The sequence below is a fragment of the Crocuta crocuta genome, unplaced genomic scaffold (genome assembly GCF_008692635.1).
Source record: "Crocuta crocuta isolate KB4526 unplaced genomic scaffold, BGI_CrCroc_1.0 scaffold31, whole genome shotgun sequence".
NCBI lineage: Eukaryota > Metazoa > Chordata > Mammalia > Carnivora > Hyaenidae > Crocuta > Crocuta crocuta.
Window position 1 is genome coordinate 12,190,162 of NW_027528362.1, and position 23,476 is coordinate 12,213,637.

The 23,476-nt window shown below is 48.1% G+C and overlaps 1 long non-coding RNA gene and 1 other non-coding gene across 2 annotated transcripts; both read right to left on the minus strand.

Annotated features, from left to right (window-relative positions):
* Window positions 1–219: 219 nt before the first annotated feature.
* Window positions 220–3,322, minus strand: LOC144223285 (uncharacterized). Its single transcript, XR_013332652.1, has 3 exons — window positions 3,050–3,322; window positions 2,538–2,669; window positions 220–2,024 (listed from the first exon to the last, which is right to left on the minus strand). It is a non-coding gene; the product is annotated as an uncharacterized LOC144223285 (long non-coding RNA).
* A 10,491-nt stretch (window positions 3,323–13,813) lies between these two features.
* Window positions 13,814–13,918, minus strand: LOC144223320 (U6 spliceosomal RNA). The gene has a single exon (XR_013332666.1). It is a non-coding gene; the product is annotated as a U6 spliceosomal RNA (small nuclear RNA).
* Window positions 13,919–23,476: the final 9,558 nt, after the last annotated feature.

Below are 23,476 nucleotides of genomic sequence, written 5' to 3' on the forward strand. Positions count from 1 at the left end.
ATATGTTGGGGAAATATACCAAATGATTATTTTTCTTTTGTTTTTCCTCTGAGTCTTTATTTAAAGGCCGTTTCCAAAAGATAAATATTGTCACTCATTTAACTGTGTGTTTCAAATTGCTTGAGGTTTTGGGCTTTGCTTTTTATGAAAGAGATATATATTTATACACAAATCCAAGAGCTTTGAACAATCGAATCGAGTAGGTCTGGCAAGAATATCCTAAGATTGATGTAAATTTATTTTTCCTTCCTTCAAGATGAGAAGGCCAGGGTAGAACGGGGCACAGGATGAGAGGGAATCATAGGCAGAAGACAGATGAAGGCTACATTTAAAAAAGTAAAATAAAATGCTTGTGGGAGTTAGAGTACCCTGTCATGCTTCTGCCCCCCAAACTCCCGGGGGACTGGGTAATTGTGGACTGGCAGACTTGCGTAGGTAAGCCAGGCGGCAGTCACGGCGCTCGGTGAAAGAGTCTAGGAAGGTGCCTGGTCTCTGCGGACAGGCAGCCCCTTTTTGCAGAAGGACCTCCCTAGTGTGCTGGGGTTTACTTTCCTCCCCACCCCGTGAGCCTGCCCGACCCGCTCTCCGCAGCGTGGCTTCCAAGGCACCTCAGGAAGGGCACCCCATCCCACGGGCTTGCTTTCAAGCCCCTGCAAGGTCAGACAAGCCAAGTAGCTTGGATGTCCCTCAAGAAAGCATGACTTCCAGAGGTGAGGCTTCCTGGGGGGATTTACTTATAAGAGGCAGCCCGTGTTCCTTTTGGCTTTTCAAAATCTGCAGAGCTCCTTGCTGGTGGAGAAAAACAAGAACATATTGGCAGGTTGATTTCTTTTCACATACTGATTTCCATCATAAACAAAAAAGTCGGTGCCGTTCAGAGGCAGAGACAAGGCAGGGTACAGTTGGCTGCATTTCAGCCTCCTGTGTCCAGAGCACAGGTCATGCTCAGAAAGGACATGGTGTGACCAAGGCGGGGGGGGAGGGGCTGAGACCCCACATTTCTCTCCCATGTCATTATTTCTCACGTTGACACTGAAATTCATGTTCACATTGAAAAATTCACATTTTTCACATCACTGGTCCTTTTTTGTCACCTCTTCACTTTGTTGAATTGATTTAGGCTTTCTTTCTCCTCCAACCATTCATTTTTGTTAGTTTCGGGGTCTTTGCAAACTCAGGTTTTGCACACTGGGGACATCATTTGTCCACATGAGCTAGTCTGGGGGAGAAACCCGCAAAGCGACGTCGTGTGGAAACAAGAATGTGGTTGTTATGTGCCCACGCCCCTCCCCCCACACGCCCACCCGCGTGTCCGCGTCAGGGGCTTTCACAGCTGACTGTACAATCAGAGCAACGAATTCAAATCATGTGATAGGTTCCCACAAGCACCAAAACAGTAGTTTTCTCTGTTTGCCTCTTGGGATCCAGTGGTGTTGATTAGGCAACAGCTGTTTACACGTCAGCGAATCCAACTCAAGTCGCTGTAAATGAGTCTGATCAGCCCTTCCAGGTCAGAAAATGAGAAGACCCTTAATCCTCTGGCATTTCCAGGTTTTGCTCTACGTGGAAAATGACTGCCTCCAGAGTACAGGTGTCCTGTGATGGCTTCTGTGTCACCCAGCATGGGAACTGAGACCCCGCACCTCACGGAATGCCTCAGCCCTCAAACGTTCCCATCTTTTTGAAGAGGACGATTTCACAAAGATATTTAAAATAACTGTAAAGGTAACATGTTTTGCTTGACTTCCTTTTATATCATCAATAAATTTCTGGAGAAAATCAATGTATCGGGAACTATATATTTTCTTTGTTGCCTCCACACGGAAGAATATCAATTGTGATGAGAGTTGAAACATGTGGGTAGCCGTCAGCCTGAGCACGGGAGGGTCCCTGGTCAGGCCTCATCCTGGGATGGGACTGACGCACAGGGAAGCGGGTGTTGGGGTGCAGCGAGTGGATCCTTCAAATCCCCCCAAAACAGGCATCTGGTAATGTTGCCCAAGTTCCTTGAGGCACTATGAGAACTGTAAGACACCAAACAGGAAATAAAATTAAATCAACTGTGTTACGTGAAATGTCAGGGAAGAAAGGAGCAAGCCCCACCTGGAAAGCTCCCCCGGGAGTGAGGGGGCTGGTGGGGCGGGGACCCGGGGTCCACAGAAGTAATAATGAGCAAGAGTAGGTCTGGCTCCGGCAGTGATGGAGGGACGCACGGACGTTCTCAGGACCTGAGGGACCTGGGGTCAAGGTCAGCGCCACCTTCTGCGGGACCCGGGGCCGAGGCCAGCGCTACCCCTGCAGTCCAGCCCCACCCCCACCCCTCTCTCCACTGCTACCACCTTCCCGCCACCAGCTTCATGTTGGGCTGTCCCCATCTCTGGCCCACCCACCCCTCCGTGGCCCCTGGACAGCACCCCTGGGCCCCGCTGGAACCTCTACAGCCACCACGCCCCTGCTGTCCTCGGAGCCGCCACCGAGCGTAGACACCTTTTTAAATGGAAACCCCGTTACAGGACCGCGCTACCTGCAGATCCTACCTGCTCCCCTCTGCCTGTTGACTGAAACTCAAACTCTTCCCCGTGGCGCCCGGCCCGGCCGAGCTGCTGGCAGGGCCCTTCTTTTCCTGGGCTGCCTGCCAGCCACACAGTATTCTCGCGTGGTCCCCTGGGCTGGAAGTCCAAAGTCACGGTGTCAGCAGAGCCATGCCCTCCCGCCTCCTCCCGAGTCTGGTGGTGGCAGGGAGCCCTGGGTGTCCCGGTGTGTGGCACTCGGAGCCCCCTCCATCCTCCCATGGCTGCTTCCCTTCCGAGTGTGTGTGTGTGTGTGTGTGTGTGTGTGTGTGGTGTTCCTGCTTCTTACAGGAGGCCAGTCACTGGCCAGGGCCCATCCTCACCCACCTGGTCTTACCCTGATGACCTCTGCAGTGACCCTATCTCCAAATAAGGCCACATTCTCAGGTTCCAGAGGCACACGTGTTCCTAGGAAAGTGTGCAAACAGCAGAGCTCCCCCTCCCCCACAGTCTCAGAGTCGCATGCAAACCCTCCTCACCGTCCTGGGGTGCACTGGGCCCCTCTCAGTCCTCACTGCCACTGTCCCCTTCAGCATGTTTGCAGCCTCCTCCGTCTGGGGTGCTGGCTCCTTCTCATTGCTCAGGTGTTGACTGAAATGGCCCTTCCTCAGAGAAGATGTCCCCGTCACCTATTTAAGTGGGTCCTTCTGGTTTTTAACTGATATTTGACTTGTTATTTTCTCTCCTTTTTCCAACTGGAATGTCATCTCCTTGGAAGTAGACCGGGGTCTGTCTCGTCAGGCAGCGGGCTCAGAGCCAGAGGGGAGGAGCTCGCCTATGTAAGCCGCTACCATCTTTGTCTCCTGCTCAGTCCATTGTGACGTCACCACAGCCTCTCGAGTGGCCACCCCCTGCATCAGTGACCCTCAGACGTTTCCTATCACTGCCCCTTTCAGAGTCTTTCAGACATTTCTTTCTTAATCTCTTCCCATAAAATTTTTATGTCCCAGACATACCATAGACCCGTGAGTCCGGCAGCCATTTGAAGGCGCACAGACAGCTGTCCCCGCCAAGGGCTTGGGGCCCGCCAAGGAGCTGCGTTCACCTCCTGATAGGGACATCGCGCTGCTGAGAACACATTTCCGGGAAGCCCATGACTCTCCCGCCCTGTTTTTAAGAAGAGATGCCTGGAGAAGGAGCGGTAAAAATCCTTTCTGCGATCTCTTACTATATGGCCATCCTGACCCTAGAACTCTGAGACGCGTGTGCGCTGCCCTGAGTGTAGAAATGACAGTTTCTTTCCACGGACGACTGGACGGTTTGAGAGGTGCTGGCCTCCGCGTTTCCCTTTGAGGTCACCAGGGACTGAGCGAGGGAGGCGACAGGGCAGGAAGTGTGATGTTGAATGGAGGCCAGGTGACAAGTGCCGCCAGGAGTCCGCATGGTAGGTGGGAAGGGCACGCGCTGCCCGGGGCGTTGGGAGACTATTCAAACGTCTTCAGGGTTAAGAGTAGTAAAGAGAATACACATCATTTTCTATCAGGAACAGCAGGCTGAGGTGCCTGAGCTCCAGCACCACGAGGAGGGGCCTGGCCTTCTGCAGGAGGAAGCAGGTCCCACTTGGCTGCTTCCCCCGGAGGACGCCAGCCGCCAGCCGGCCCGGCGAAGCCTACCTTCGGTGCATGCCTCTCAAGTCGGCATTTGGCACCAGCGTGCGCCAGTGGGCCAGATGCCAGTCCGGCAGATGGCTGTAGCGACAAGCATATGTCCGGTAACAGGTACAGGCGCGGCCTCGGAGCGTTAATCAGAGCCCACAGCCTCTTGCGCGGGCCAGACCCAGCCCTCGAAGCTCCCCTTGCATGAGGCTCACGCGCCCCGCAGGGCTGGAGAAAGGCTCAGCCTTGAGTTTCCCACCCTTCCCTGCCCCAAGACAGCCCTTCCCAGCACGCGCCCCGTGCAGGTGCACGCTCTCAGGCAGGTGCACGCGCCCAGGCAGGTATACGCGCCCAGGCAAGTGAACGTGCCCAGGCAGGTGCACGCGCCCAGGCAGGTGCACACTCCCAGGCAGGTGCAGGCTCCCAGGCAGGTGCACACGCCCAGGCAGGTATACGCACCCAGGCAGGTGCACGCGCCCAGGCAGGTGCAGGCGCCCAGGCAGGTGCACGTGCCCAGGCAGGTGCACGCGCCCAGGCAGGTGCACGCTCCCAGGCAGGTGCAGGCTCCCAGGCAGGTGCACGCGCCCAGGCAGGTGCACGCGCCCAGGCAGGTGCACGCGCCCAGGCAGGTATACGCGCCCAGGCAGGTATACGCACCCAGGCAGGTGCACGCGCCCAGGCAGGTATACGCACCCAGGCAGGTATACGCATCCCAGCAGGTGCAGTCGGCCTTCCTCCGCATTGGGTCTGCTCCCTGGGGGAGTGGGGGACACACGCCCTCAGACGCTCCCCGCCATGAAGGGGGCTCTGGACCTGGACTGTCTCACCTTTCCAGGCCTCTCCCATCATGGGGACGCAGCCTGGCCCATGTGCCAAATTGGCTTCTTTAGGCCCCGATCATCGATTGTATTTACTCTCCAGGAAGATGAGCGGATCTCACACGACTGTTCTAAGAGCGGGCTTTCCTTCCTTCATGGATTGGCGCAAACCCAGCGATCAGGGCCGCCCCTCCTGGCCCTCGGTCAGAAGAAAGAGCATGGACCGAACCCTCGAAGGCCAGCGCAGGGGGGACCCTGTCCCCCAGAGGCCCTGCCTTCAGCAGCAGCCTCGCTCTCTTTTCTGCTGGTGGTCACACCGGTCAGTGGGAAGGTGACCCGCAGCGCTTGCTGGGGGACGAAGGAGCAGATGAAGCCCCAACCCCCTGTGTTATCCCTAGTGACCTCAAGGCCTGACAATTTGTAACTTTTTTTTTTTTTTACGAGAAATAGAAGAGGCTGTGCTGGCAAAAAGCAAGAGTTGGGCACGAAGATCTATACTTTCTGTGTTCTCACTGCCGCTGCTTGGGGGGGGAGGGGCAAGCGAACATTACGCCTCATCAATAGGAAATAAACGGTGACCTTTGGAGTTTCATACCCTCATTTTCTTACCAGCGCGCTCAAGAGCAGAAAGTGTGGAACGAACCAGCCAGGCAAGGCTGGCCTGTGCAATGCCAGGTCTCCCGTGGTGCGGGGATGAGGTTGCAGGGGTAGGCTTGGGGGGAGGGCCTTGTTTCCACCCCGGGGGTGACAATCGTCCTCTGCTTGGAGGCTTGGACCATATCCCGAGGTAACAGGGAAGGCCCATGGAGGGCCCTGCTACATGAATGCCAGGATCATGTGATTCAGAGAATGTCTCAAATACGGTTAATCGTTGACACGTATTAAATATAAGGCCATAAATTCCACTTTCCCAAATGGCATTTCTGTAGCCACCTTCTTCTGAATGGGTCCAAATAATAAATGAAATTTTCAGTTTTGCGGGCCAGTCTCTCCCTCCACTCCACTTGGCTTTTGTAGTTTGAAAGCAGCCACAAACAACGCATCAACAAATGGTTGTGGCAGTGTTCTAATAAAACTTTATTTACAGAAGCTGTCGGCTGGTCATATGAGGGCCACAAACCACAGTTTGCTCACTCTTTGTTTATAGCATTGAAACAAAACGGTCATGATCAGCAAAGGATTCATCCGTGAAATAGGACTCAGATGAACTTATATAGCACATATGACGTGTGCCTTCAAAATGTAAGTTCCACGGGAGAATCTTAAACCACAGGTTTTCGTTCTGAGGCACAGACTCTTTGAATCCCTTACAAAACATACAAAAATTTCGTGTAACTCTTTTTCGAGGGACCCAATCCATAACTGCTAGGATGTTCCCAAAGTATTCAAAACTAAAAATAAAGACTAAAGCCATGGGCTTAAGAGTAAACATCAGTCCCAAATGGACAATTTCCAGTTTTGTTTCTATTAACAATTGTGTCATTCTCTCTATCAAACATTCATCCAGAGGAGCATGCGTTGAACCATTAGTGATGCCCTTTTTAAGGCTTTCCCAAATCACATTCCTGGACCCAAAAAACTTCACGGATGAGTCAAGGGATGGAGAAAGCAGGCCGTCTTTAGTCACAAGGCAAAGCTGTCAGTTCCTTCTTCTGTAATATCAACTCTTTTTAGCTCTGCCCATAAACCGCAATTCTCTCAGGGTCTCATGAAACCTGGAGATATTCCCAGGAAGATCAGTGCTCTTCAGACAAGCCAAGCAGGAAATAAAATCAGATTATTCACAGGTAGGGAAATGTTCTTAGAAATTCTTTTTTATTCCTTTTTTTTTTTTTTACCAAATATGCCAAAAACCACACCTTGCAACTCTGGGAAATTGATTTTCTTCAGCTATGTAGAGGAATATCTAATCCCCAAACTGTGACTTCTACAGATGATAACTGGAGCATTAAAAACTTACAGGAAAAACAATTTAAAAAACAAAAACCAACATTGTGCACATGATCACACTGATAGGAAACATGAAACAAAATCAAGGGCTAGCTGATGTCAGAGTGTCCAAATAGAGGGAAGACTGAAGACCTATAAGTAAAGATTTTCAAAGAATTCATATATAAAATCTTAATTAAAAGCCATATGTATCTTAATTTGTCACAAAAAAAATATAGAAAGGCTTAAGGAATCCATATCTCAAAAAAAAAAAGGAATCTGTATCTCAAAAACGTGTAAAATTTCAAAGAGGAACAAACTCAGACTAACCAACACAATATTAAGAAGAAAAGTTGGAAGGCTGACACTAACTTCAAGACTTGTAGTTTCACAGGAATCAAGACAGTCTGGTATTGGTGACAGAATAAACAAAAAGATCAATGGGACCAAGAGAGACCCCAGAAGGAGACCGTCATAAATGGAGCCAAATGATCTCTGACAAAGAAGAAAAGGCAAATCAGTCAAAACAGGGTAGTCTTTTCAGCAAACAGCACAGGAACAACTTGACATGCACAGGCAAAAAAAAAAAAAAAAAGAATCTAGACACTTACTTTATACCCTTCACAAAACTTAACTCTCAATAGAGCATAGTACTAAAGGTAAAAGGGAAAGCTGTAAAGTTCCCAGAAGCTGACATAGGTGCACCTCCAGATGATTTGGATTTGCTGAGGACCGCTTAGACACAACATCAAAAGCACGATCCTTGAAAGAAATAGTGGACAAGCTGGACTTCATTAAAGTTAAAGTTTTCTACTCTGTAGAAGCTCTATCAAGAGGCTAAGACAAGCCATGGCAGATCGGGAGGAGATATTTGCAAAAGACACGTCTGACAAAGGACGGGTATCCAAAATATGAGAAGAACTCTTAAAACTCAGTAAGAAAATGAACCGCCCAACTTAACAAAGAGGCAAAAGACCTGAACCAACACCTCGCCGAAGATATCCAGGGAACAAATAAGCATACGGAAAGGTGTTCAACGTCATACATCGTCAGGGGATTGTGAATTAAAACAAGGCGAAACCACTGCATGCCTAGGAGAATGGCCCAAGTCCAGAACGCTGACGTCACCAGATGCTGGGAGGAGGTGGAGCCGCAGGAAGTCTGTCCATGGCTGGTGGGAATGCACAATGGCACAGCCGCTTTGGGAGGTGGTTTCACAGTTTCTTATAAAGCTAAACATACTCTTACCACATGAGCCAGTAATCACACTCCTTGGTATTTACCCAGATGAGATGAAAAGTTCCGTTCATGCAACACCCTACACACAGAGGTTTACAGCAGCTTTATTCCTAAGTGCCCAAATTTGGAAGCAACCAAGGTGTCCTTCAGTAGACGAGTGGACAAATAAACTGTGGTGCATCCAGACAATGGACTATTATTCAGTTCTTTAAAAAAAAAAAAAAAAAGTGCTCTATAAAGACACAAAATGACAGGAAGGAAGCTTGAGTGTGTATTATTCAGCAAAAGAAGGCAATTTGGAAAGGCTGTATCCTATAAGATTGCAACTATGGTCTGGCATTCTGGAACAAGGCAGAGATAGTAGAGATCAATGGTTGCTAGCGATTGGGGAGTGAGGAGTAGAGATGAAAAGGTGGAGCCCAGAGGATTTTTAGGGCCGTGAAACTACTCTGTCTGATACTATAATGATGGAGACATGTCATGCATTTGTCCAAACCCATCCATGTGCAACACCAAGACTGACCCCCTCATGTAAAGTATGGACTTCGGATGATTATGATGGGTCAATGCAGGTTCATTAAATGTAACAAATTAATCATTCTGGTGGAGGATGCTGATGGCAAGTGTACTTCGTCAGCATTCCCCAGAGAAACAAGACCAATAGAGACCCAAAGAATGTGTGTAGATACAGATACAGACCCAGATACAGATTCAGATACAAATGTACAGATAGCTTTATTTTAAGGAATTGGCTCGCATGAATACACACGTTGACAGATCACAGGGTCTTCAGTCTACAAGCCCAAGAGAGCAGGCGCCATAAATTCCAATCCAAAGGACGGCACACTTGAGACCCGGGAAAATCCAGTATCCCTGTTCAAAAGCAGTCAGGCAAAAGGGATTCTTTCCTACTGGGGAGAAGGTTAGCCTTTGTCCCAGACAACCCTTTGACTGATTGGATGAGGCCCACACATTCTGTAGGACAATCACATTATTCAGTGTACTGATTTAATTGTCAATATCATCCTCAAACACCCTCACAGATATCCCCAAAATGACATTTGACCAAATATCTGGACACTCTGTGGCCCAGGCAAGTTGACACATAAAACTATCCAACAGGTTGAGGCAATCTGTACGTTTGTGAGGACACAAAGTATCTGGGAACTGTTTGTGCCTTCTGCTCAGTGTTTCTGTTAGCCTAAAACTGCTCTAAAAGGTAAAATCTGTATTTTGTTAAAGTTTGTCTATTTATTTTGAGAGAGGGGGAGAGAGCAAGCATGAGTGGAGGAGGGGCAGAGAGAGAGGGACAGAGAGAATCTCAAGCAGGTTCAACGCCATCAGTGGGGGAGGGAGGGTTCATTACGGGGCTTGAACCCATGAACCATGAGATCATGACCTGAGCCGAAACCATTAGTTGGACGTTCTACTGACTGAGCCACCCAGGTGCCCCTAATATCTGTATTTTTTTAAAAAATTAATAACTCAGAATAAACAGCACAATTGCCAGAGAAGTAACCTCTGACTGTGTGAAAGGTGAATGAATCTCACAAAAAAAAAAAAAGGAATCAATTAGCTAGATTTACCAGACAGTTGTTCAAAAGTGCCCCGCCCCCAGAACAGGTATGATTAGCTCACAGCCTTATCACATGACAATAATCCTAAATTTGCCGTTTAAATGTCGATGATGATCATTCTATTAGGATCATGGATGAGAGTTTCCAGTGTAGATAAAAGTAGACAGAAAACTCTCCAGTCAAGACCACTCTGTCACCTCCTGTGTAGACAGCAGGCGGGGCCCATTTAGAGGCCCGCACCTCAGCACAGAGCCTGCCTGCCCCCAGGGCACACAGAGGCCCTAAAAGCTCTGGTAGCAATGAGAGAAGGTAGATTTTAGTGCTGTTACACCACGTTTGATGTTGAACCACAGCTCTGTAAAATCAGAGGTTGGCAAACTCTTGCCTAAGGCTCAGATATGGCCCAATCACGTTTCTACAAATAAAAGTATTATTGAAATAGTACTATTGCCCATTTGTTTACTTATTGTCTGTTGCTGCTTTTGTACAACAATGATGACACAACCCGCAGCAACAGGACACAAATCCTGTGAGATCTGCTGTAAATTGGGCCCTTTGCAGAATAATCCTGCCTACTCCTGACAACGTTCATCAACTGTTACCTGTTACAGGCAACTTCTGCTCTTTTAATTTTATGAGAAAAAAAGAAGCAACGTGTTCTAAATGCCACGTGGTCTCCTGCACTGGATCCCGGACAGAAAAGGAACATTAACTGAAAACCAGGAGAAATCTGAACAAAGTCTACACAGTTATGTTAGAAGTAACACCATCATGTTAATTTCAGGGTCTTCGCAAACGTACTATGGTTACTTAGAATGTGAACATGCGCAGGCTCTCTGTACTATCCATGCAATTGTTCTCAAATTCTAAAATTACTCCAAGATTTAAAAAGAAAGTTAATTTAAAGAAAAACCCTCAGCTGATAGATATTTGATATAAGCATTCAAAACATAAAATTAAGTCTGTTTCCAAACCCGGTACCAATGTGGTTATGAGTCACCCACTCATTTATTCAATAAACATCTAAGAACTTGCACCAACAACCAAAAAAAAAAAAACCTCTTTTACATAAATACAGATAAACATCAGCACACTTTCCTCATTTTGGTAATTTCATCCAAGCTAAGTTTTGGAACCTGCACAAATGTTTCTGACACAGATAATGATAACAAAAGTAAAGGAAGAAGGGGGCGCCTGGGTGGCTCAGTCAGTTAAGCATCCGACTTCAGCTCAGGTCATGATCTCATGGTTTGTGGGATTGAGCCCCGCGTCAGGCTCTGTGCTGACAGCTCAGATCCTCCTTTGGATTCTGTCCCTCTGCTCACTCCCCCCAAAACAAATAAATAAACATTTTTTTAAGTAAAGGGAGAAGAATGGAAGACTTTTCCAAGGGCATTGTGGACAGGCAAGTGGAGCTCTAAATACACAATAACAGCTAATTCAGAGACTGAGCAAATAAAGGGTTCATTTTTAATCTCCCCAGAGGAAGGTTAAAAAAAAAAAACAACCAAGAGGTATGAAATGAATACTTCCCTTAAAGTATTTATAAGAGGAGAAGTTAAAAAACATCTTTGAACATCTGCTCCTCACACGGGTAGCAGGTTTCCTCCGCTGGATGCCTTCCAGATCGGAGCACCGGGAAGGCATTAACCTAGAGTCAACCCAAATTACCGAGGCTCGGGGACCAGTCTGGGTGTCGGGTGCTTTGTGACAGCAGATCAGAAAGAACTTGCGTGTGCCTCGGACAGAAAGATCGCGCTGCACTCAGCCGGCATTCTGGATGACTGAAAGCCAGACACTTCAGAAGGCAGAAGCGGGAAGGAAAATAGGCAAATAGGCCCTGGGGCTGAGCGAGCAGAGGAATGCCCTCCACCCCAAGCCGTCAGACGGAGGAGACCGAGGCAAATCCCCAGAGTGGGAAACAGAGGCTGTGGTTGCAGACTCTGCAAAGTCCTGGGGATTTATTTTCATTTTATCAATTGCACAAAGAGGGAAGATACTCCTCCCCTTTTCTCGCTAAGGAAACGTCCACATTCAAGGGCTTGAGCGTGACAGGTCATGGCCACGTGGCTGCCTCCCCTTCCAAGGGCCCACTGTCTGAAGAGCTCGTCACCACTCACCATGTCTCAGAGATCAAGGCCATCTGGTAAACCCCGCAGTAGCCACACATGTCTGCCCCTCCTGCCTCAGTCTCACTTCCACCCCCTGCAAGTTGAAAGTCCTGGAATAACAACACTGAATGTCCCTTCCACTCTGAGATTCCGGCGCTGTGGGGGATCCATGACCCCTGGCATTCAGGTCCCATCAGGGACGCCTCCTCCAGCAAAGGCTCCTGCTCAGGTATCTGGGCAAGATGGCTCTGAGCTAGTACATGTCCTGAAGTGCGTAGGGCGGTCCTCAGGCCCCAGCCTTCGGGAACTACTGTGAGAGTAGCCACCGCGATTCAGGAAATCCTGCGGGACGCCCTGGAAGAAGAGGTGAGACTAGGGGGAAATGCTGTTGTTCCGACTGTACTTCTGTCCGTCGGGCTTTGCTCTCCAAGCTGGAAATGAAGTGCTTCCTTCTCGCCAAAGGCCTGAGATACGGGGTCACAAATCCCAGCACCGAAAGTAATTCCACGGCACGTGGCTTGTCCCAGAAAACACCGGCCACAAGGGACAGGCGAGAGACCTTTCCTGACTTAACCCCCGCATCGGCTCTGTGGTGAGGAGAGTGCTGTTATCCAGGCTGGACCCAGGTGGAAACTGACTCTCGAGGGAAGTAACCTACCCAGGGTCACTCCTCTGAAAACGGCCTCAGACTCAGGGAGTCAGACCCCCAGGTCCACATTCTTGACCGTTCACACCCGCCCTGGAACCCAAACACAGTGTCTGGAAAAATACTAAACGACAGCTAAACGACAGATTCCCCTTTCTCCTCAGAAATGGAATGAGGACTGGGGCGCCTGGGTGGCTTAGTCGGTTGAGCGTCCGACTTTCGCTTAGGTCATGATCTCGTGGTTCGTGGGTTCGAGCCCCGTGTCGGGCTCTGTGCTGACTGCCAGCTCGGAGCCTGGAGCCTGTTTCAGTCTGTGACTCCCTCTCCCTCTGACCCTCCCCTGCTCACGCTGTCTCTCTCTCTCTCTCTCCTAGAAATAAATAAAACATTTAAAAAAAGAAAGAAAAGAAATGGAATGAGGACTAAGAAGGGTGTAGGGTTTATTTAGCACGATCCTTGAAAGCTGGGACACGGGATTCTTCTGACCCAAGGGACCCCTCGGGTGTGGTCACTAGCCAATTGGTCCATCTCAAAATAGCCAGCTCTGAGCCCTGCGTGTTTCCTCATGACCTGGCCTCACGAACAGCCAGCCATTTGGAAAGCAGAGCTAAGAAATGCTCTAGAATTCCCAGTTACAAATAAAACTCACATGAGGTTTAGGGGCGCCTGGGGGGCTCTTTCAGTTAAGCATCTGACTTCAGCTCAGGTCACGATCTCAAGGTTCATGAGTTCGAGTCCCACATCAGGCTCTGTGCTGACAGCTCAGAGCCTGGAAACTGCTTTGGATTTTGTGTGCATGTCTCTCTCTCTGCCCCTCCCCTGCTCATGCTCTGTCTCTCTCTGTCTCTCAAAAATAAAAAAACATTAAAAAAAAAAAAATCACATGAGTTTGGAGCTACATCTAAAATCAAAACAGTTCATCTTTTTGTGAGACAAAACTAATAATTTCTTCTATTCAGTTATAGGTATATGCACCTGCCCCTTCTGGGGTTCTTATTCAATCTACTTTTCTGGGTCTGTGATGGTAACACTATATGTAATTTACAAAAGTGCTTTTCCTGTGCTGGCCTTACGCAACCACATTGCAATTTTTTTATTAATATCGTCAGAACATAAGAATATGAACTATACTTTCATTTCACTAAATGTGACTATCTTCTCAAATTATATCCTGTACTTTTTTATTTTTCTACTTAGGTACATGCTTACCGGCACCACATCCAAAGGTTTGTCATTAAACACAGGCTTTTGTTTAGAAAGCTCAGGTATTTATAAATTCTTGTTTCTGAAAATTACTGTAGTTAAATTTGTTAATAAATAGCTTCTAATATCTTACGGAACGCTTCAAAAATTTGTATGACATCTTGGTGCCAGGGCTACGCTAATCTTCTCTGTATCTTTCTAACTTTAGTGTATGTACAGCTGAAGTGAGCATTAATCAATACATTTTGAAGTTTACCCTTTGTCTTAAACTAGTAGTCACAATCCTATAATAATGTCAAGAGTCAGACTCTTCTTATACATGAAATTTCCAACCATGTAAACTTATCTTTAGTGATGGTATACAAAACTGATGATGTTCAACCATTTTCAGCTACTAAAATGATAATTCAATACAACTTTAAGTGATAATTTTATACAATTTCACCCAAGATATCTGGTCGAGGGAAAACCAGAAAACTTTGCAAATATTACCTTGAAGCTAACGAATGAGAAGAATAGAAGTATTGGAGTCACATTTCCTGTATTTGCGTGCAAGCTTATTTTCCTGCCCGCATTGAGTGGGTCTCTAATGATGCCCTGCCCATGATACTCTGAGCATAAGGAGTGAAAACCACAATTCGGTTGCATATCAGTACTGGCCGGAGGTCTAGTCCCAGGAAAAGATCTGATGATAGCAATGTCATAATACAGTCTGTGGTGAGTTCTTTTAAGACACAGTGTTCTGTTCTTGTCACTTCCTGTTCATCTGAATGTAACTATTGCAATGAGAACAAGAATGGAGGTAGCAAGCTACGAAAATGATTTGTGAGAGCCAACGCCGAGAAATAAACATATATCTTCAGGGAGAATGAGAACGTGACGTCTTAAAGACGTGCTGTGCTGACCAAGTGTTGGAAGCGACGCTGTGTGTGAGTGCGTGCATGTGCACCCGTGCATGAGTGTGGGGTGGGGGTGAGCCAGTGTGCGTGTGTGTTTCTACATTCGCGGAAGACGAGCCAGAAAGTGTCCATTGATTTGAACTGAACTGGCTTGAACTTGGACACACTGGAATTGTATGAAAAGCATCCCCAGAGATTTTGGAGGAAATGAACCAGAACCCCGTTTCCAGTTAGAGTGGAATTAACTCTATAATTGAGTCTGACACGGTGACTCCGTGAGCTGGGAATTTTGATAGATGGTGTTTTGTGAGCTAAGCCAGGCTAGGGTTGCAGCATAAATGACATGCTTGGTTTCCACATCAGGGGAAGAGTTAAATTCTAGAGCAAGGATGGCTTCATTTCCCTCTTTCTCCTCCTCTTCCTCCTGAATTTGGAAACCGTGTGCAATAGAATGACAAGCAGGGATTTCTCAATGGAATCTCCCAAAACAGTGCTGGCTAACAGGAGGAAAGCAAGTGTCAGGGGTAGGAAGGGTGGGAACGACTCCCAGAGCGACCCTGCAGAAAATTCCATGGGTGTCATCTGAGGCATCACCATTCAGCCAAGCAGGCCTTCCAGACAACCCCTTGGAGGGTCTGCTCAGGACGCTCGGAGCCCAGGCCACCCCACAGGCTGGAGAGAGTGTGAGAATCAGGGGTGTCATAGGCGGTTGGGGTGGGCCCTGGGGACCCAGGTAGGTTCTGGGGCAGGTGCTCCGGGCACCAGGCTTGATGTGTGGGAACCTCCACATAATAAGTCAGATGAACTGCTCACAGAACGTTCCAGACCGCTCACTTGGTTCACACGGAGCTCTGCGGTGTGACTTTTGGATGCTCCCACGGAAAGAGCTGGGTAAATGTTGACCCTTCTAGAACTTACCTCATTTATAAAAGAGGCATAAACATATCAATTGTTGTGAGGAAGACATAAGGAATTGGATAGAAAGGCTTAGGACAGAGCTCAGCACTTGTGAGAACTAACATGTTGTCAGCTTGTGCATCCTTTGAGGGGAAGAAGAGAGACAGACGGATGGCAGAGGAGCTGTCTTCTGGGGAAGAGGGTGGAAGAGGGCGGGACGCAGCAGGTCACCATGGACGTCTGCTCAGAAACCCAGAGTTCACCGGACTTCTCCAAAATCCACAGAGGAGAGGGGAGATGGCTGTTACCCAAGCACTCATACTTTCTCTTCCGCATTTTCTATTATTTTTTAAAATTTATTTGTTTAAATCCAAGTTAGGTAACATACTGTGTAGTATTGGTCTCAGGAGCAGAACCCAGGGACTCATCACTTACATACGACACCCAGTGCTGATCCCAACTAGTGCCCTCCGTAGCGCCTGTCACCCACCTAGCCCATCCCCCACCCTCCTGCCCTTCAGCAACCCTCAGTTTGTTCTCTGTAGTTAAGAGTCTCCTATGGTTTGTCTCCTTCTCTCTTTTCTTTTAGGCCGTGGAGGCTGAAGTGTGTCTAGAGGGACTTCCGCTAACCCAGACAACAGGAACAAGAAGCTGGTCTAGTGGTAAAATTCCCTTTGCCATTGGGTTCCGTCTTTGCTGGTTTTGATCTGATCATCCTGCCCCCATGTGAGCTGCATGGAAACTCACGACCACAGAGACTATGTCCTCCGCAGGCTCAGCTGCCCAGTGTCTTATAAAGGCCTCTCTTCGAGGTCACCGGCTCACCTGGCAGGATCTCTGAGTCCCCCAAACCCCACCAGGTGAGGTAGTGGCCTCTCTTCTTCTGCCTCTCCTCCATCCTTCCCACTTGCCTGTCTTTGTAGGAAAAGCACACAGGACAATTGGCTGGCCACGCTTACTGGGGACAACGAGAATGTACCAGCAAAGCCTTGTCTCCCAGTGCGCCATCGGATGCCTGTGGAGTCAAACGTCCGAGCAGTGACCGCGCCTCAGGCTCGAGGCCCCGGCCCAAAGCTGCCCTGCAGTCAGCATCCAAACACCGCACTCTCACTGCGTCCGGAGTCTCAGATTTGCAAGGCTCAGCTTCGGTTTGTATTTTAAAAGAACTGAGCCCCATGAAAGCGTTTAAGTTAAAGATGAAATTATTTAATTTGACAAAGGAACGAGTCTAGGGAGATTCAGAGGGAAGCAGGCAGGGCTTGGCTCATTTCCTTTATTCTCTCTTATCTTAAACCCTGTATCAAAGAATGTAAACAGAAGCTTTTCCTTGTATATTCAGGGGCCTCTATCTAGGTTGGCCATATCAATACGCCCCACACGCAGTGGTATATATTTGCTTACTGGGATAGACTGGATTAAAAGCTGTTCATCTTCCTGGATGGGCTCTTGCAAGCTGCAGATTCAGAAATCCTAAAAGCGAATCTTACCAGTGCAAACACATTTTCTCTCTAGCAGTGCTGTCGTGGAAGGGAGTGTGCTCTGGGACTTATGCCCATACATTTCAGCTATGATTTTAGAACATCATTTTAAAACAAATATATATATATGTACATACACATATATATGTGTATGCGTGTATGTGTGTGTGTGTGTATGTATATATATATATATATATATATATATTCACTTCAGCTCAATTTTGATTTTGGTGATGGCTTGCCAACAGTAGGGAAAAAAATCACAAGTGGATCTGGTATTTGTCCCTGATGGACGCTGGTGCAGATATCAACATATCCGCTTTCGATGACTGGCTCACAAAACATCTCATCCCTGTTTTAAAACAAAGATGGCCACGGCTCGGGAGCCTCATTCACTAGCCTCAGGAGATGGATCTCCAAAGCATGCTTAGTGTCTAACCTTTTCAGTAAAGGGCATATTAAAAAAGAGTCAAGTTCCAGACTAAATGGAGAGAATCTAATAAATGTCCTTAGATTTGTTCCCAAGCAATGAGTCCATTTTAGATATCAAATGTCAGCCACCTTGGTTGCGAACCGGGCGCTATAGTCTTGAGCCCACTGCTGGTGGTTGCAGTTTGGATGGTAAATTGCGGGACCAGAAGGAACAGTTGACCCCAGGGTTCATCCAGTTCAAGTACATGACCAAATTATTTGATACAAATACAGGAAGGATGTGCAATGATACCCATAACCGGCAGGCTTTTATAGTGCTGGACCTCCAAGCAAGACTAAACTTTAATATTTTTTAATTGTTTCATGTTTATTTATTTTTGACACAGAGAGAGAGTGTGTGTGTGTGAGTGCAAGCAGGGAAGGGGCAGAAAGAGAGAGAGAGACAGAATCGGAAGCAGGCTCCGGGCTCTGAGCTGTAAGGGCAGATCCTGATGCAGGACTCAAACTTATGAACTTCGAGATCATGACCTGAGCCGAAGTCAGACTCTCAACCAACTAGTTGAGCCACCCAGGGGCCCCAAACTATAATTTTTTTTTTTAATTTTGGCTGATGTGTGTGTATGCCTCTCTCTCTCTAGATATACACACCCCCAAATACAAAGGTCAAGAATTTACCGAAAATTTAAAGGAGTGATCTCACAGAGCTCATTTAAATAGTCTTGGGGTGGCTGGGTGGCTCAGTCAGTTAAGTGTCTGACTCTTGGATTCAGCTCAAGAGTTGGGGAGTTCAAGCCCCACAGTGCAGATCCTGTTTGGGATTCTCTCCCTCTTCCTCTCTGACCCTCTCTTGCTCGTGCTCACGAGCTCTCTCTCTCAAAAAAAGTAAATAATCATTTAAAATAGTCTTATATATGGGGGCACCTCTGGGGGGGTCAGTTAGTTAAGTGTCTGACTCTTGATTTTGGCTCAGGTCACGATCTCACAGTTCATGGGTTTGAGCCCCACATCAGGCTCTGTGCTGGCAACATACAACCTGCTTAGAATTCTCTGTCTCTGTCTCTCTCTCTCTCTGTCTCTCTCTTCTCAAAAATAAAATAAACATTAAAAAAATTTTTTAAATAAAATAGTCCTATATAATCATAGGGAATTACTGAAATAAATAAAGATATATTCCACAATTAAATATCGCTGAGTCACCAAAACAGTGTTAGACTCAGTAGTTGATAAGGGAAAAGATGTTCCCTAAATGGTATTAAGCGAAGATAAGAAAGTCAGGTTGCAAAGTATGATTGTGTTTTTATAAAAACGAGTGCGCAGAAGAACCCTGGGCTAATCATCCCGGGACACTGAGCTGTGATTATCCCTGGGCAGGGCAACTACCTTCTGTTAGGGCTCTGCATTTTTGTGCTTTATTTATGTTGTCTCTAAGTGGCCCTTTTCATAAAAAGGATGGTCTGGAGTTTTAGAGAAGCATCAGTGTGCCTTCAGGGTGGGAGTCGGGCCAGAGACACCTTGCTCCTGGGACTACAGCTAAGCATTTCCCAGTGAGCCTCTAAAACAGAGCAACCTGCCGAAGGTAAGATGAAAAACAGGAGGCCCAGTCTCTTCTTAAGGGGCTTCTCAGGGGGAAGGGGCTGATGTAGTACAATGCCTCCTCCAGGCAGACCCCCGTCATGGATCCTGGCTCTCCGCGAGCCCCTTACTTACACCCGCGGCCTCCCAGTCCGGGACACAGCACCCTGTCAGCCAGGTTGATTCAGTCCTTCACTCCTTCGCTCTTCCTTCTGCCTCGTCAGTGTGGAGAAAGGCAGGAAGTTTCATTCCAAAAGCTACCGGGGACCCAGGTGAGTTATTTGTATAACCCACAAGTTCTTCTGGGGAAAAAAAAAAAAAAAAACCATATTTAGGGAAAAAAAAAAGACTAAGTCAATTGTTTAGGAAAAATACTTTTGGGCACAAATGACCAAGTTAGTAACTGTGGTCTCGTTCTCACCAGATGGCCCGTCACGGCCCAAGTTGCCAGTAGCAGCATGTGGCAGGCTCGGGTGCTTCACGACTGGTTTCTGAGAGCCTTCCCTAGAGAAACGGCCCTCCGGACTCAGGCTGGCCTCCACGGAGAACCTGGGACATCGGACCTGACCCCCGCTGGCTTGGGCTCAGGTCTCTTCAAATAATCTTCCATTCCTACTCTCAAGCAATTCTCATCAAGTAGAGAGGGGCAGATGACAAATAAATTCTTCCGTAAAGTGGTTCCCAGGCCTGGGCTTCACAGGTCAGTGAACTACAAGATGGCAAGGGACAGACAATAAAGAGAAAAATGAGAGACGAATTTCCTGTTGCCAGTTAAGGATGATTTTCAAACGAACGATTCCCTCTACCCTTCTTGCCAAATCCTACCATCATCTCATTAAAAAAAAAATACTTTTTAATATGAAAAAAAGCCAGGAAGGACATCATCTCAGAAGAAAGAAGAGTCCTTGCCAAGAGTGCTCCTCGGACCCACCGTTCTGTCGTTCCGTCAATCTCAAAGTCGGGGGTAGTCTCCCCATCTTGCCTGGGGTTAGTGAGCATTTCCTGAAGCAGGGACATGGCACCAGGACTCACACCTGGGTAAGTGTGAGTGGGGGCCATATGGGGTTGGGCAGCGTCCCCTCAAAATACACGTCTACCTAGAACCTCAGAAGGTGACCTTATTTGCGGATGAAACTTAAAGATGAGGTCGAGTCGGATTGGGGCGGGTCCTCACCCAATGCCTGGGGTCTTTATGAGAAGAGGGAAGAGCGAGCAGAGGCACAGGGAGAATGCACATGAGGAAGGAGGCAGAAGCTGGAGGGAGGAGTCTACCAGCCAGGGATGGTGACTCTTGCCCAGCGGAAGCTCGGACACCAGCAGACCTTCCCTGAGTCCCGCCAACGCTTTGATGGGGGACTTGGGGCCTCCAGAGCCAGGAGAATCCTCCTGCTGTATTAGCCTCCCAGGTTAAGGCTGCAATCTGTTAGGCAGATAGGAGGGAACAGGAGGGCAGATCCTTCCACGGGCGCTGAAGGTGCGGTGCCACAGAGAAGGCCTGTAGGGGTGGGACTTCGGATGTGCACCTTGAGAGGAAAATCTCTTTCGTCAGCCAAAGAGGGCGTGGCCAAGAGTCTAGGGGCTGGGGAAATTTGGGGCCCTGGGAACAGTATGTACCTGGCCCAGGAGACAGGCTTCCAAGACACTGCAGCAGTGGGGTGCGCCCCGGGGACGTGGCCGATGCTGACCCCGGATCCTCCGCCTCCATTCTGCAGCCCCTGGGACGCCGGACACTCTTCACTTCCTGCCAGGCTGTCCTGAGGCCAGTCGTTTCTCGCGCTTGGAAACAGAAAGTTTAATAAAACCTCCTAAAGGTGGAGAAATGGTCAGATCATCTGGGTGACCCTTCTCTTGAAGGAACCTAATTGTTAGACATTACCCCTTTCTTTGAAGTGTGAGCTCTTTCCAAGGTAAATGCATACAGGTCTCACAGCCTAGCGTGCATGACGGAAACTCGGCAAACCTTATTGCACAATTCCTCTCTGGAGGCCAGGGGTCAGGCCCCTCCCCTTAATTTCCTCATTCATAAGCTGGGGACCCTCATCATCATAAATAATCAAACCTAACTCATAGGCTTTGTTGTGACAATTGAATGAAATCATGTGTGCATCGAGTTGTGCCCGGAATGCACTTAGTGATTGTAAATTAGTCCCATTTTTATTATTCTTTTTATGTTTATGAGATAGATTATTTGATAGGGAAGGGACACCTGTGGTAGAAAACTATTTGGAAAAAGTTGTGATACATTTTACCCAAGAATAACTTGGTGTGGTCATGAAATGAAATATAATTCGGGTTCCTTAGTGGGGTTCTGGTGTTACCACAGCTTGCCGGCGGGAGTGGGGGACTTAGCAAAACTCTCCTTGGACACGAGAATGTTTCTTTCAATTGTTCTCGAACAGCTACTCCTCAGCCTCCTTGGTCAGTCATTCTAGCATAGGTCACAATGAGCCGTGTCACATCGAGGCACCCTCACATCAGGCTGGACCTTCCTTCCCTGGCAGCTTGGACCTTCTTTCTCTGGCTCCACAGGTTAGCGAAGTTCATTGAGGTCACTTCCAAGTGTGTTTTTCTGGGGCACCTGGGTGGCTTAGTCGGTTAAGCGTCCGACTTTCGCTTAGGTCATGATCCCGCGGTTGTGGGTTTGAGCCCTGCATCGGGCTCTGTGCTGACTGCCAGCTCAGAGCCTGGAGCCTCTTTCGGTCTGTGACTCCCTCTCTCTCTGACCCTCCCCTGCTCACGCTGTCTCTCTCTCTCCTAGAAATAAATAAAACATAAAAAAAAAAAAAAAACAAGTGTGTTTTTCTTGTTCTCGTACTGTAGATTTTTCTCTTTAGGGATCATTTTTCTTTATGATTAGCAAAGATCTACATAAATTAAAATCAGCAGCCATTTGTCAAAAGTCTACCCTATCTGTATTCGCCTTTTAAGGTTTCTGCTTTGGGTTTGTATTCATTTAATCTTGTTGCATTTCATTGAATTTTTTTTAATGTTTATTTATTTGAGAGAGACAGAGACAGAGCACAAGCGAGGGAGGGGCAGAGAGAGAGGGAGACACAGAATCTGAAGCAGCTCCAGGTTCTGAGCTGTCAGTACAGAGCCCAACACGGGGCTGGAACTCATGAACTGCAAGATCATGACCTGAGACAAAGTTGGACACTTAACTGGCTGAGCCCCCAGGCGCCCCTCATTTCATTTTTACATAATCGAATCCATGGCTATTCTCTCTGCAGTTTCCTCTGACGATTTATGCTTAGAAAACGTCCTTCTGAGGTTGCTTATAATTCTACTGATGTTTTAATTTAGATCCTTTTTTCTGAATTCTCTAATCCATCTGGATTTTTTTTTCTATTTGACTTGAAGTATAAATCTAAATGTTTTTGTCTATTGCTTTGCTGTTTTTTTTTGTAAATAGCAGCTTATACCCCAATATTTTTTATTTACTTTATTAAAAATATCAGGGAGTTTTTGCTTGAAATGGAGGCTTGATCACTTGGCTAATAAACTCTTCATCTACAGGCAGTCTTCCCTGAAATTGCCCTTAAAGTTATTGTCAAGTTGCACAGAGCAGATGAAAACGTGGAGAACTCACAGGCTTGAACAGGGAACGAGCCGGTGACTTGGGGAACCAGGCCTTCCCACGGCTGCCTCCTCGCCCCGCTGGGCACTGCCCCGCCGCTCACAGGTGCCGAGCCCGGGACTCCCTGCTGGCTCATTGGCATTTCCCGAGTAAACATCAAGCCCCGCTACCACTTACTAAATACACTGCTGCACGTTTCAGTGTTTGGCAAACGTTCAGCCTGAGCCAGAGCAACCCCCGCCCCCCACAGGCGTCCAACCTCCAGACACAACTCGACTCTGCACGTGTCCTGAGCGATGGCCCTGGGCCCTGACCCCACTCACGTGAGAACTGACAGACTACCTTCCAGGCTTCCAGGATGCGTGTGATGGGTCAGCAAGAAGGGCAGGGAAGAATCCAGGGGCCCCACCGAATAGCGGGGTGACTTCTACATGGAGGCCCCGCAGGTCACCGGCACTGACTGTGCTTCTGTCAGGAGTGGAGACAAGCAATCGCTTCCCCCACCCCTACCCCCAGCTGCACCACCAGACGTTTGCTGATCGATCGCTCTGCAAGTCCAGGTGAGGAGGTGTCCCATTCTCACCCATCTTCGTGCATATTAATCCCCAGGGCATAACAGGGTGAGTTTTTATGAACACCGTTCTAGTGTTCATAATCAGCTGGAACTGTTAACACATGTCTCCAGGCCCTCCTCTTGTCCATGCTCCTCCTTCCTTCCCCGAAAGTCCCGTCCCGAAGCCGTGGAGTGGGCTGAGCAGGTGGACGGCCATGCGAGGAGGAAGGCGCCACAGAAGAGCACAGTAGGTGAGCAGCTGGGGGTCTCCCGGTGCCCAAGCAGGTAGGGGGGCGTTCAAGGGGGTGCGGTGCAGCCATAACGACAGAGCCCAGGGGAATGGGGACTGAGGTGTGGGGGGCGGGGTGGGGGGACACTGC